The sequence below is a fragment of the Corylus avellana genome, chromosome ca1 (assembly GCF_901000735.1).
Source record: "Corylus avellana chromosome ca1, CavTom2PMs-1.0".
In the NCBI taxonomy this organism is placed as follows: Eukaryota; Viridiplantae; Streptophyta; class Magnoliopsida; order Fagales; family Betulaceae; genus Corylus; species Corylus avellana.
In genome coordinates, this window is record NC_081541.1 from 25,018,559 (window position 1) to 25,029,245 (window position 10,687).

The 10,687-nt window shown below is 38.7% G+C and overlaps 1 non-coding gene across 1 annotated transcript; it reads right to left on the minus strand.

The window, feature by feature from the left end:
* Positions 1 to 263: 263 nt before the first annotated feature.
* Positions 264 to 369, minus strand: LOC132168286 (small nucleolar RNA R71). Its single transcript, XR_009438804.1, has one exon. It is a non-coding gene; the product is annotated as a small nucleolar RNA R71 (small nucleolar RNA).
* Between the last annotated feature and the right edge of the window lie 10,318 nt (positions 370 to 10,687).

Here is a 10,687-nt window from a genome sequence, read left to right on the forward strand (position 1 = left end):
ACATCTGCTCAATTTGATTCCACACTATAGAAGCACACCTTCTGAGAATCCATACTTGCACATAAGGGATTTCTTTGATCTCTGCAAGACACAGAATGTCCAGGGTTTAACCGCAGAAGGAATCAGGTAAATTCTTTTTCCTTGTTCATTGAAAGATAATGCTATGCTATGGTTCAATTATTTGGTTGTAGGTTCTATTCACAACTGGGAAGAGTTGACCGCAAAGTTCTTAAAGAAGTTCTTTCCAACTCAAAAGACAAGGCAAGTTAGAAGGGAGATTATAACCTTTCAACAAAAAGATGGAGACCTTTTCTTCGAAGTATGGGAGCACTTTAACAAGCTACGTCTTAAATGCCCACATCACAACTTATCTCAAGACAATCAGGTACAAGCCTTCTATAAGGGTTTAAATGATTTTAACAGAGGTCTTGTAGATTTAGCTTGTGGCGGCATGTTGATGGAGAAAAGCAGTGAGGAAGCCATAGAGCTCTTTGAGACCTTAAGCAAGAACTCCCAACAATTCTCATCCAGAGGGAGACAAGGACTCAAAGAAAAGGGCATACATGAAGAGAGCATAAAGCATAAATAGTGGAGTTCAGACTCAAATGGCTACCATGGAGAGAAAGCCGGATATGATAGTAAAAGCCATGACTAGTCATAACATTTTCCCTGTTCAACAAATTGCACAAGTTGAGGTATGTGCCATATGTTCCCATCTTGACCACACCACTAAGACTTGTCCTATGTTTTCAATTGCAGATCAAGAGCCGAAAAAGAATGACTTTGTAGGTGCCACGACCTAGTTCTTAACTGCGGAGCGATAGAAAAATGCTCAGAATAGTCAAACCATTTAGAAACTGGAAGCAACAATCAGTCAAGCCATTTAGAGATTGGAGGTGAAGGTAGGGCAATTGGCCAAGGAGCTGAGCAAAGGAGAGAGAGGCAAATTTCCAGCCCAAACAATACCCAATCCAAGAGGTCACGAGCAACTAAAGGCTGTAACAACCCTCAGAAGTGGTAATAGTGTTGATAACTAGGTAGGGACTGATGAGACAATACAAGAATCCCCAACTGAAGCCCCAATTTCCAAGGTAAGTGAAAAGGAGAAGGTGAATGCACCACCCTTCCCTCAGAGGTTAGTAAAACCAAAGAAAGAAAAGCAAATTTTGGGTATTTTTGAAACTTTGAGAAAAGTCGAAATAAACATTCCTTTATAAGATGCAATTCAGCAAATTCCTGCTTATGCTAAATTTTTAAAGGACTGTTGCACTCATAAAATGAAGTTTCAGGATCATGAAAAAATGTTGTTAACAAAAGAGGTAAGTGTGGTGCTGTTGAGGAAGTTGCCACCCAAGCTGAAAGATCCAAGTAGTTTCACTATTCCTTGCACGATAGGTGATCAGCTTTTTGAGCATGCATTATTGGATCTAGGAGCGGGTATCAATCTGCTGCTATACACTGTGTGTGCGACATTGAGTTTGGGGGAGCTACAACCAACCTTGATCACCTTACAATTGGCAGACAAAAGCATTAGAAGACTGAGAGGTATCTTGGAAGATGTCTTGGTTAAGGTAAATCAATTTATCTTACCTGCTGATTTCATTGTACTGGATATGGAAGAATCCCCTATGCTATTACCTTTGCCATTATCTTGGGAAGACCCTTTATGAGGACTGCGGATACAAAAATTTGTGTGAAAAAGGGTATCGTGAGTATGAAGGTAAATGGGGAGAAAATAGAGTTTAAAATTTTTGATACATTGAAATTACCCCATGATAATCTCGATTGCTTTAATGTCTGTATAATTCAAAGTGTTGTTGAGAACTTTATTGCGTTCATTATATTGATTCATTGGAGGCCACCCTCACTCACAGTCTCACAAGACAAGACATTAAGCCAGATTTTGTGGATGTCACAGATGATATCATTGAGGCCATGCATCACCTTGAGACATCTCCACCTCATCCAAGTAAGAATGGATCCTCTTTTGAGAATCTTATACCGAATATAACTACTCGCGTTCTCTCTATTGTCCAGGCACTAGTTTTAGGGTTGAAGCAGCTACCTACACATTTGAAATATGCCTACTTGGGGGACAATTAGACATTACCTATGATAATTGCTTCAGAATTAAGTTTGGGGGAAGAGAAAAAGCTTTTAAGGGTTCTTAGAGAGCATAAAACTGCACTAAGGTGGACTTTTGCCGACATCAAAGGAATAATAAGTCCAGCCAAATGCATGCATCAAATTCTCATTGAGGACGAAGCAAAGCCAACTAGGGACGCATAAAGAAGACTTAACCCACACATGAAGGAGGTGTCAGGGCTAAAGTTCTAAAGTTGCTAGACGTGGGTATTATCTATCCTATCTCAGATAGTAAAGGGGTAAGTCCGGTTCAAATAGTGCCAAAAAAGAGTGGGATCACAGTGGTGAAAAATGAAGTGGATGAGCTGGTACCTACAAGAATGACCACCGGGTGGAGGATATGTATAATGTATTGACTACCGAAGGCTCAACAAGGTAACCCGAAAAACAACTTTCCTCTGGCCTTTATTGATCAGATGCTAGAGAGGTGGCTGGCCATAAGTATTATTGCTTCCTGGATGGGTACAATGGCTACAATCAAATTGCAATAGCACCAGAGGATCAAGAAAAGACCATCTTCACGTGTCCCTTTGGCACATTTTCCTACAGAAGGGTGCCATTTGGATTATGCAATGCACCAACCACGTTCCAAAGATGCATGATGAGCACTTTCTTAGACATGGTGGAAAAATTCATCGAGGTATTTATGGATGATTTCAGTATTTTTGGGTCTAACTTCAATGAATGTCTCAACCATCTACAGTTGGTCCTCAAAAGCTATGAAGACTGCAATCTGTGCTTAATCGAAAGAAGTGCCACTTTATAGTACAAAAAGGCATCATGCTGGGTCATGTTATTTCCAGCAAGGGCATTGAGGTGGATAAAGCGACAATTGACATCATTTCCAAACTCCCTCCTCCTATGACGGTCAAGGGTGTGAGAAGTTTTCTGGGGCATACCAGATTTTATAGAAGATTCATCAAAGATTTCTCTAAGATCTCTAAACCCCTCTATGTACTGTTGGCCAGTGACATCAAGTTTTTATGGACTGATGAATGCATGGATGCTCTTAACAAATTAAAAAAGTTGCTCATATCTGCACCAATAATGATGGAACCTGATTGGAACCTCTTGTTCGAACTTATGTGTGATGCCAGTAAATTTGCATTGGGAGATGTTTTGCGTAAGCGAGTTGATAAGGTACCTCATGCCATTTATTATGCTTCTAGGACCTTAAATGATGCTCAACTGAATTATTTCACCACCGAAAAAGCATTGTTAGCTATCATCTTTGCATTAGAAAAGTTTAGGTCATATCTAATTGGATCTAAAGTCATCATCTTCATTGATCATCCTGCTCTAAGGTACTTGTTTGGAAAGAAAGATGCAAAACCTAGGTTGATCAGATGGGTCTTACTGTTACAAGAATTTGACCTAGAAATCAAGGACAAAAGAGGTAGTGAGAATGTGGTTCCAAATCATTTATCCAGGTTGCTTCATGAAGTGGAAGGGAGTGAGCTTCCCTTGGGCGAACAATTTCCGGACGAGCAGTTATTTGCCACAATGTCCACCTTCCTTCGTATGCTGACATTGTGAACAACATCACTACAAGGTTCGTTCCTCTAGGTATGTCCAGTCAAGAAAAGAAGAGATTGATGTCCATTGGGATGAACCTTATCTATTCAAATTCTGCCTTGATCAAATCATCCGGAGATGTGTACTAGAGGAAGAGCATATTAGCATCCTACAACATTGCCATCAGTTTGCGTGCGGCGGACATTTTGGAGCCAAGAAAATGGCACTCAAGGTACTACAATCTAGATTCTTTTGGCCTACTATATTTAAAGATGCTTTTGGGTTTTGCAGTGCCTGTGACAGAAGCCAAAGGATTGGGAACATCTCATCCCGAAATCAAATGCCATTACAAAATATTCAAGAGGTCAAACTCTTGGATGTGTGGGGTATTGATTTCATGGGTCCTTATCCTAACTCCTTTGGATATTCAAATATTCTTGTGGGTGTAGACTATGTGCCCAAATGGGTCGAGGCTGCCCCCTCAAAGACTAATGATCATTGAGTTTTTGTGAAGTTCTTACAGGAAAATATTTTCACTCAATTTGGGACACCAAAGGCAATCCTTAGTGATGGAGGAAGCCATTTTAACAATCAAACTTTTGCTTCTTTACTAAAGAAGTACGGGATCACACATAAGGTGGGCACTCCGTATCATCCCCAGACAAGTGGACAAGTGGAGATCAGCAATCAAGAAATCAAGAACATCCTGGAGAAGACGGTGTACATTAATAGAAATGATTGGTCCCGGAGATTGAATGATGAACTATAGGCCTATCGAACTGCTTACAAGACCCCCATTGGCATGTCACCATATCCGTTAGTCTTTGGGAAGGCATGCCACCTGCCTGTGGAATTGGATCATCGAGCATACTGGGTCATAAAGAAACTCAATTTTGATCTGAAGCAAGAGGGTGAAAAGCGAAAACTTCAGCTAGGTGAGCCAGAAGAATTGAGGTTTGATGCCTATAAAAATGCCAAGTTGTACAAGGAAAGGACTAAGGCATATCACGACAAGCAACTTGTCAGAAGAGAGTTTCATGTAAGACAAAAGGTATTTATATACAATTCAAGATTGAGACTTTTTCCTGGTAAGCTCAAGTCTCAGTGGTATGGCCCGTATCGTGTCACTAAAGTGTTCCCCCATGGAGCATTGGAGGTTCATAACCCAAAAGAAAATCAAACATTCAAGGTTAATGGACATATAGTAAAGCCATACATGGATATGAACTTTGAACCAAGAGAGGAAGATCTGGCGCTCTAGTCTATCCAATATGCAGCATTACCGAGATTGCACGAGCCACAATCAGAGGAGCTCAAGTGCATCTCCCCAAAATAATAGCACCAAAGCTATTATCAAAGGCGTTTAAGCACATCTGCCCAAATCAGTGGTACTAAGACCACTTCATCCAAGAGAGTCACATAGTCTGGCTGAAGACAATAAACTTAGCGCTCTTGGGAGGCCCCCTATTCTATGAAAAAGTGTTCATTCATTCAAGTTTGGGGGTATGCTATAAGCCATACCTATTCCAACCAGTTTTCTCATCTCCTTGGTACGATCTTTCCATGATTCTCTACACATTGAGGGCAATGTGAAATTCAAGTTTGGGGGTATGGGAAACACACACACACTTTGTCTAAGTTTTTTTTGTTATTGAAATGCATGTTCATATTATTCCTGAGGTTTTGGTTGATCTAGAAACTGTGATTTGAATTTCATTTCTGAGCTTAAAATGTTGAACATATGATCTGATGGTTAGAATTTTTAAAGTCTTGTTACTTACTTTTGGCACTTGAGAATTCATTTGTTTTGATTTTAATTGCCACAAGCACATGAGCACTTAGTTTGTGAGGTATGACATGTGAATCTAATTGTGTATGTTTTCAATGTCTTGGGTGAAACTGGGTGACATGTTGGATGAATAATTTGGCATATGACTTGCTCGAGCAAGTCATTGGCTTGACTCGAGTTAGTATGTCCTTTGGGGTGTCTTTATATCTAATGCCCTAAAATCATCTAGTTTAGGAGTCATTTGCTTAACACTCGTTACATGGGTCAATTAGAAAGCTTAAGGGAACTAAGCATTGCACAGCCTCACCAAAAAGAAAGAAAATAAAGTTATGCCTTGGTTATTCATTTCGATAAGAATCCCAGTGAACTTTGAGGTACTGAGTCATTGCACATTGGAAATAGTTTGGAAGCCTCATAATTATGTGTTAGTTTATTTTACACTAAATTGAACTTGTGATGCTTCAACATGTATGTGGAAACTGGTTAGACTTTGGAATTCCAATTCATTGTGAAGATGGATTTTATCCTTTTAAGCTTGCTAATGAATGAAAATCATTGTTTTGAGTGATATTTCAATCTTTTGGATAATATGAATTTTGCATAATGTTTGTGGGTAACATTTCTGTTAAACCCTTACAAGGCTTCACTCGTCCTACTAAGGATGCCTAGGAGTTTAAAAGGCTTGTTGCATACGCTAAATGCAATCGTACATCCCACGAAAGAATGATTTATCTTTCTGTTTTATGTTGTTTTTATTTTCAGTTTCATATTGCTAAGAGACTAGCAATATGTAAGTTTTGGGGTGTGTTAAGTGCTGAATGTTTCATGTTCTAGGCCCTTAATTCACATATGTTAATCTCTTAGTTTTGTTATTATTTGATGTTTGGTGTTGTTTTTATGTTTTCTTGCAGTTTTGAAGGTTTTGAAGAAAAGAAAGCATTTCTGGAAAGTTGCAAGCTTAAAGGACAATTTGGGAGAAAAGCTGCAAGCAATGAGATCGAGCACAAGTACTTAGGCTCGAGCGCAACAATAGAAGGCTCGAGCACAGGAGAGTAAGGATCGAGCGTAGAAGTGCTTAACCGCACATGCAGCCAGGCTTGAACGCATCAACGCTCGAGCGAATTATCGGCAAGATCAAGCGCAAGGCTGCGCTCGAGCTCACCAATCTGGGATTGAGCGCACTCGAGCGCCCAGCATGCGGCAAAACCCCTTTTCCACATCAGCTTTGGATTTCGGTCTCCTATTTGGACTAGCAGGCTGACCTATGAGTTTCTGAGGGTTTCTGGGGCTTCTAGGATTTTCCTAAACCTATAAATAGACCTCTAAACATTAAGAAAAATATACAATTTTTGGAGAGATGAATTGGAGGCTACTTCAAGAAGCGTTTAAGGAGATCAATAGCTTAAGGAGTAGATACCATGCCCTTAGGTTGACAAGCATTAAGTATACCGGTATGATTTTAGCATTGGCATATTGTTTATCTTAATTGAGTATGATTAGTGGTGGATATCAAAACCCTAACGCTTTCGCTCTTATTATTTCAATTAAATCTTTCAATTCATGACAATTCATTTAATTAATTAGGAAAGTCATTCAAAACATAATTTACACAATCCTCGTGGGAATGATCTCATTTTTGCCTACTATACTATCGTTTTGATCTTGTACACTTGCGAGTAAAACGTACCGAATATTCGCCTATTAATTTAGGTGGGTATTTGGCACAATAGGGGTCTTCCTAGGAGAGGGCCTCCATTTGGGCAATGAGAGCCTCCATATTCATGGAAGAGGGAGAGGAGTCAAAGGTTGAGTTTAGAGGGAAAGAAGAAGACAAAGTCTTAAGGGGGGAACCAAGGATTCCAGAAAGAGCTCTTCCTAGAGAGAGCGAGTTTTTCGAATATGTGACTACATTTGTTGAAATGTTGGTGGACCTTTTGAATCAAGGCCGACTAGTGGATGGCCATGTGCACCCAAATCAATGCTTACCTGTTGCCTCCCAATTGTTGACATGTTTGGTATGACGTACACTTCAAGACAGTAAAGTGAAATCTATAAACGACTGCAAATGAATCACCGTAAGTTTTTTGACCTCCTCTTGTGCGAGACAAGGTTCAGATGGGACCCAATTTCAAACACCATTACTTGGAATGAGACCTAATGGTAGCAATAATGAGGGTATGTGCACACACACCTATTCTCTTTATTTATTTAGGATTTTTAGGTTTTTTGTGACAAGTCGGTAATCTATTTAAATATTCCTCGTCATAGGTTAACAAAAAAGCAGAACGGTTTCTTAAGAATGGGTACCCGAATTATGAGTTTTTGGGAGTGCTTTTGAATGAGTCCACTGTAAAAGGTGTGTTGAGGCACTCATGTGCACATGCTCCACCCAATACTGATGAAGAGGTCGAGCTGGACTACGAACTTAGGTTCGATATGCTTCTAAGCTCGAAAGGAGTGTAGGTGGCAGTACACTCTAGGCCAATGGCAGTACTGCTGCTAGCGATTGTGGCAATCCTTATGCCTTTCCTAATGCCAGGATTGTTATAGGTTGTAATGGACGTTTAGGAAAGTATCCAATGGTTGACGGTGACGAATTTGGGGGTAGGTCCCACAAGAAAGATAAGAAATTTGCATCTTCTTACATTAGTGATGCATAGAAGAAGTTCACTGAGATAGCTTGTCTAAAGAAAGACTTAATGATGGTTGAGGCCATTAGGGGTAGTCAGGATGCTGGTAGCTCAACCATATTTGATCCTATGACCAAGTGTGTAAAACTGTTAAGTGAATTTGCACCTAATCTTGATTATGACCGCTATCTTAGAGCGGTCGAATTGTTGAGGGACAAATAATTACTGAAAGCATTTATATTTATGTCTAAGCAAAGGAGGCTTGCATGGGTTTAACGCCTCTAGCTGCAGTGCTAGATTGTTGTGTACTATCTATTGTTTAACAAAACAATTGTTATGTTTTCATGTTTTTATTTCTATGTTGTACTTGGCATCTTGTTCTACCATACTATTTGCTTAAATTTGTAAGGGAACTACCATTAGCTAGCATATTTATTGTTGAAAATTTTATTAATGGTATGCTATTTTTATTAATGATATCCAATTTATTTCAGGCAATTTTTTACTGTTCTTTGCATAAATTATCCACAACTTTTTGAAAAAGTGACGATGTTTGTAGTCTTTAATTATTTTCTTTTAGACATGCAAAAAAAAAAAAAATGGTCTAATGGTATATCTACGTACCTTTGGCTTTGAAGTGGGATGTTGGACTATGAAAATAAAAATCATTGTATGGTATATCTCAATTTGGATTTCTTCTTTACATATAGTGGATTACATATACAATTCTATAAATATTGTCGACTATATACAGAATTATATAAATTGTGTGATTTTGTATACATTTTTTTGAGGTGTTTGTTCATACAAAAGTCATATGATTCTGTAAATAGTGTTTATTGTATATAGTCCACCTATTTTGTACTGTAATTCTATAAAATAGATTCACTTATTCCTACCATGACTTTCGTATGAGGTGTTCGTTTTGTTATGTGACTTGGAGCCAACTACGAATAATGCTACAAGTCCTTCTTGTATCCCTTTTGAGTCTCTCCAAGAATGATATGGCTATTAAAATCATAATTTGATCATATTGGGAGATAAAGTGGTTATAGAGTTTTTACCAAGAGTACATTAATATACATAATTGAACACAACTCTAGCCTAAAAGTCTAAGCTAATGGGCTAAGGTCCACTTAGGTATGTTAAGCACTATTTTCTTTTATATTTCCTCAATGTGGGACACAACACTCACAAGTGCACTCACAACAATCTCTCTCTCACTTGTGAGTCTCTTCACATTGACCTAACCCCTCTCGCTTGTGAGTCTTTTTACATTTCCAAGAGTGTCTCATGTCAAGAGTTACGGATGGAGGCACAACTCTAAACCCGACGCGTCCAGACACTCGTCCCAGGAAGGTAACCATGACTCTGATACCATTTGTTGTTACAGTGCACAATAGTGATGAATAATATAGAATTGAAAAGAGAGAGTCAAGACACAGATTTATGTGGTTCGGCAATGTGCCTACATCCACAAGAGTGAGTGCAGCTATATTTTACTGTACAATGATTTAGGGTTACAACATAACAAATTTATCGAAAAACCCTAATTGTAAGTATTCTGGAAAACCCCAAAATACCCCCCACAACTTATTTGTCCCCAAGCCCACATAAACTAATTACACCCAATGAGCCAGTAGTAGAATATGAGCCACTTGTTTCAACATATCAAAATCTAATAATGATCAATCCCTCCAAGAATGATGTGGCTATTAAAATCACCATTGGGCTTCTAATTGATCACTATTTGATCAAATTGTGATTTTAATAACAACATCATTCTTGGAGGGATTTAAGAGAGACACAAGAGGGACTTTTAGAATTACTCACCAACTACAGATTAACGAGAAGCTCTCAGGCAACTGGAGGAAACAGTAGATGGGCTATTGGGATCTACCTTGCCCAAAATAAAGAAAACATTGGGAGCTAAAAGGTGAGGGATGCAGTAGTAACTGGAGCGGAGAAACATATACGAAATACTCAGGCGAAGATGTGGAATCATTGATTCAATCCAAGGAAGAGCCAAATAGAATAAATCGTTTAGAGGGTTGTCAAGAATGGTGAAATACTCGAATGAGGGAACTTGAGCAACGATCATATGGAAGAATACAACCCTTATAAAGAAGAATTGAGAAACTCTTATGAAGATGAAAGCGATCTGATAAAAGAAGATCAACCAACAAGAGAAAATTGAAGATAAAGTAAAAGATAAGTTTGACAACTGAGGGTATTTATAAAGAAAAAATCTTATAAGCCATACGGTCGTGTTCAAATCGAATAGACATCTAATGGACAGAGTTTTCCTCCAAACTTGGTTGGAGGAACTTTCTTCAACCCAGTCTATAAAACTGACATGTGTCTCTTTTTTTCATAACATGTGAGATGCATGTGAGTTTTTAATATTATTTAATTCAACTTTATCCCTGCTATTAGAAAAATATGTACATCTCACATGTTCAAATGACACTTATCATTTTTATAGACTGAGTTGGAGGAAGTTCCTTCAACCTAGTTTGGAGGAAGTTCCTTCAACCTAGTTTGGAGGAAAACTCTGTTCGACATCTAATACACATGTTAAGATTTCCCCAAGGGTTGGGATTCAAAT